General features: G+C 45.1%; 1 pseudogene; it reads left to right on the forward strand.

Annotated features, from left to right (window-relative positions):
• Nucleotides 1–3,170: 3,170 nt before the first annotated feature.
• On the forward strand, nucleotides 3,171–4,018 carry LOC147458249 (uncharacterized; annotated as a pseudogene).
• Nucleotides 4,019–4,346: the final 328 nt, after the last annotated feature.

The following is a 4,346-nucleotide window of genomic DNA, read 5'->3' on the forward strand; positions in this document are numbered from 1 at the left end:
AATGAAGATGGAGAAGATGGCAAGATTAAGCATTGAAGCATGGCTCTTGGTTGGATTTGCATTCCATAGCCAAGAGTGTTGGTGTAGGCTCTCAACCTCTCTACTTGCTTGGAGAAGGAGAGGGAGATCTTGCACTTTTCACAATACACAATGAGAGTATGTGTGAGTGTGTGTGGGAGAGTATACCCCTCAAGAATGCCCCCTACTTACTTTGTCGACCCCCTCTTCTAGCACAGGATTAAAGCTCATTGGACCTTTGCAAGCTTGGCCAATCACATGCAAGATGCATACCAAGCAAGCACGCGAGCCTTGGGACAAGTGTCACCCCTTCCCCTTTGAGATAGAGGACTTGATAAATGCAAAAAATAATAATTACATCTACTTAATTATCATGGGACCCCTTGGGAGGCCAACCAATAGGCTTTAGGCACACCATGAGGGCAACCTAGCTAGGGGCTTGACATGTGTCCTACTTGCCTCTTGGGTAAAGGGTGCCCTTTGGGAGAGAGAGTGGTCAAGAAACCACCCCCCCTTCTTGCATGGCTCGCCCACTCCTTGTAGGGATTTGATTTTGACTTTTGTGACACTTCAAGCCCCTCAACCTTGGGCCGAGTTCTCACGACACAAGCACAATCCTCAAGCCCCTCAAGCTTGGGTTGGGTTCCCACCTCAAGTACAACCCTAGCATCTGAAGCATGAAAAGCACCTCAAGCATCTCAGTCATCAAGAACCTCAAGAATCTCAGTCATCAAACACGACAAGCACCTCAAGCTTGGGCCTGGTTCCCACCTCAAGCACAACCCTAGCTTACCTAAGGTCAAAGGAATTTTAACACTAACTATTGGAGGTCTTCAATGAAGCTAACCCTAAGGTTTTTAAGCTCCATTGGTTAGTCTTGCTCTTTGACATACTATCTCTCATTTGGGCCCCTTTACCATTGGCCCTGTGTTAAAAATAGAGCTGTAAGCACATGCCTATATCTAATCCTTGTTTCTGTTTATTCTCCCACATTGAATGATCAATTTAATATGAGAAAATCATTTGGGTTGGTTAGATATTAAATTTTATGACACAACTTCTCAAAGACTATCCAAGAAAGTACAGAAAATATTGTTGTGATTAAAAAGAACAAGAATTCAAACGCGTGGAATAGCAAAGTTGTCGCCATCAGGACCACATGTGACCATTAGATAATGTTTTGCCTCAATTGAGGTCACATAAATTGTTGATGTAGCCTTTGGTCCCTCAAGGCTTGCCTCGAGCTTGAGGTTGCTTTGTAGATTTGTGGAATATCTAATTCATTCACCCACTTTTGTGAGTTCGCCAGGAACAAAAATAGTGCACATCAAAGAAATACCGATGTGGTCACACTATTTGTTAGTGGTCACATGTTAATATTATAAATCTTTAAGGATTTGTGTGCTAAAATGAGTCTTAGCTTTCACTTGACCAAATAGTCTAGTTTCTATTATGGTGACTAGCTTGCGCAACCTACCTACAGTGGGTCTCGCTCACTCTTACCTGCGGTGGCGAAGACGACGACAATGGTGATGAGCAGGGGAGGACGCAATGAGGGCGATGTCGGCGAGCAGGAGACGCAATGCAAGGGCCAATATGCAACGGATCCGACGAGTAGGGAAGGACGCAATGAAGGCGATGGCGACGAGCAGGAGACACGATATTGCAAGGGCTCATGCGCTCGGCTACATGGGCGGCGCATGCTGGCTGTGGCCACCTTCTACAAGCAGAAGCTCCTGGTCGTTCCGGTCCAGGGTTCGGCTCGATATAGAACCCTGCTTTCAAAACAAGGCCCTCTCACACCTTCGGGTCCGGGCACCGAACAGGGCCCCTAACATCCGCCATTGGCTAAGAGGGCTCCCCCATAAACCCTCTAAATCAAACTCTAAGAAAAAGGCCCTTTTAAATGTAAAGGGCCCTATAAAAATCTCTTTGTGTGCCCATAAACCCAAGTTTCCAGCCGTTTGCACCAAAGAATTGGGAGTACTCTTTCTCTTTTTGACTTGTTGACCTCCTATACCAAGTTATAAAAGCGTTTCTCAAGTGTAGGGGGTGGTTGAAGAACCCCCTACATTTTTAGTGAGACATTTTAGGTGAAGGGTCATTACTGTTGGGAATCGACCTCTCGACCCAGTAGCAGCCTAGCTATAACACATTGAGGTTGGGACTTGGGAGACCTTGCTATGATTCTCTACATGCTTTAGTAATACCCTGAAAATAGTGAAGGCTACTTTGTTTAAGTACTCTACGTAAGTGCTGAATGAGTTAAAAGAATGTGTGTGTGTGTGTGTGTGTGTGTGTGTGTGTGTGTGTGTGAGAGAGAGAGAGAGAGAGAGAGAGAGAGAATCAAATCTATCAAAGAGAAAATCTTCTCATTTAAAGATGAAAAATTAGATGGTAATTAAGAGCAGTCCATGAGAACCAAGTTTTAGTTGTGATTGGAGAAACTGGTTTAAGGAAAGCAACACACAGGTTTCACAATATCTAGTGGAATCAAGATACACTACAAAAGGAAAAATTGGCTGCATATAAACTCGAGCAGAGTGGCCTCAATGTCTATAGCCAAGAGGGTTTTTGAAAAATTTGGTCACAGGCTTGGTGAAGAGGTTGGTTACACAATGTCGAGGTTGAAGATTGCACGGGGCATGAGATATCAATCAAGTATGTGATAAATGGTTGCTTTCTTGATGTTTCTTTAAAGAGACACACACACACACTTGGTCACACATTTGGCCATCCTCTATTGTTGTTCGTGAAGCTTTTGACTCTGAGTGTATATTTAAGGGCAGAAAAGCTTTGTGCTTTGGATTATATGTATACTTGCAAGAGGCCTTGAATGTATGCTTTTGTCGACAGAATGATTAATTGCCAGAGGGTGAGGTCCCATGGCATCTCTAGTGCTATAGTGACTCTGTGACGATCAATTGGACGGGTTTTGATCTGTATGTATGCTTAGTGTGCATGAGATGCTTGCTCCTTGAATGTATGCTTTTGTGGATCTCAAGAGACAAAATGATCAATTGAACGTTTGCACTAAACCCGATTTGTGTGTATACGTATGCTTACTTGTGTGGATGAGAGGGTGCTTCATGGCTCTCTGAGGATCAGCAACTTTGCACACGGTTTTTGGTTTGACAAAGATCAAGGCCCCCATGGAGGTCAACTGCATTGCTGACAGGGCCACCAAGTTTCTTGCCAAGGAGCCTCCATGGACCCCTACCCTTGAGTCGGACCTTGCCCACATAGTCTCACATGGTTTTGTTGCAGGTGCTTCTCCACCAACCCATCTCACCTGGCTGTGCGTCTCTTTCAGTGGGCTTGCAGATCTTCAGCCTTCTTAGCTCCTGACCTCTCCATCTCAAAAGCCCTGGCCACCTCCCTTATCCACCCACTCAACTCCCATACCTGTGGGGCCAGCCCCTACACGCGCTCTGGAGTTGTCTCCTTCCCTGTTCCAACCGACCTTTTCAATGTCTTCTTTAGACATTAATTGGGTGAGGCAGGCTTGCCTATCTATGCCAAACACCTCTTCTTTCCCATGCCCTTGTAAGCTTGTTGTCGTGTGGTTGTCCTAATGTTTGCCCTTGCAATGCCCTTCTACATGCCATCCTTGGTTGCAGCCCCGCTCATGCTCTTCACACATCATTGGAAGGTCATATAGAGAGTCACTAGGCTGGGATTTGGCTCTCCTTGACCACATGGATGGCTCTACTTGATTCCATCACTTGCACCATTCTTATAAATAACCTTCTAAGAGCTGGGAAACTGAAGCCAGCCTTTCAAGTTTTCTTCTCTTTGGTGCACGACCACAGAGGAACGAAGACCATATTCGGCACTGCCAAAGTCATCTAATGAAGTTGGTAAAGATCTTGTCGTACTGATGGATTACTTGAAGTATTGGAGATGCACCTTAGATGCGATCACCTACACCAGCCTGATGGATGCCTTGTTGAAGGCCACACAAGTTGACAACTCTCTTGTTGTACTGGCTCGCGAGTAGAGAAGACGGGATGCATCGTGGATGTGGTTACTTATAGCAGCCTGATAGATGGCTGGTGATTCACTTGTGCTATCATCTTGACCTTGTCTACCCTGGTTCCCATCAATGCATCAATCATGTCTATTGTGCAATCTCATCATCATATCTTCTTTGATTTCTACCATAAGCACCCTCTCCTCTCCATATGAGCAAATATGGCTTGAGTATTATTATGGAGAGAGAGAGAGAGAGAGAGAGAGAGAGAGAGAGAGATTGTGGTCCTACACCAACAAATATTGGCTATGGAATGCAAATCCAACCGAGAACCAAGCTTCAATGGCATGCTCGT

The sequence above is a fragment of the Adiantum capillus-veneris genome, chromosome 5 (genome assembly GCF_014529385.1).
Source record: "Adiantum capillus-veneris isolate H3 chromosome 5, ASM1452938v2, whole genome shotgun sequence".
Classification (NCBI taxonomy): Eukaryota; Viridiplantae; Streptophyta; class Polypodiopsida; order Polypodiales; family Pteridaceae; genus Adiantum; species Adiantum capillus-veneris.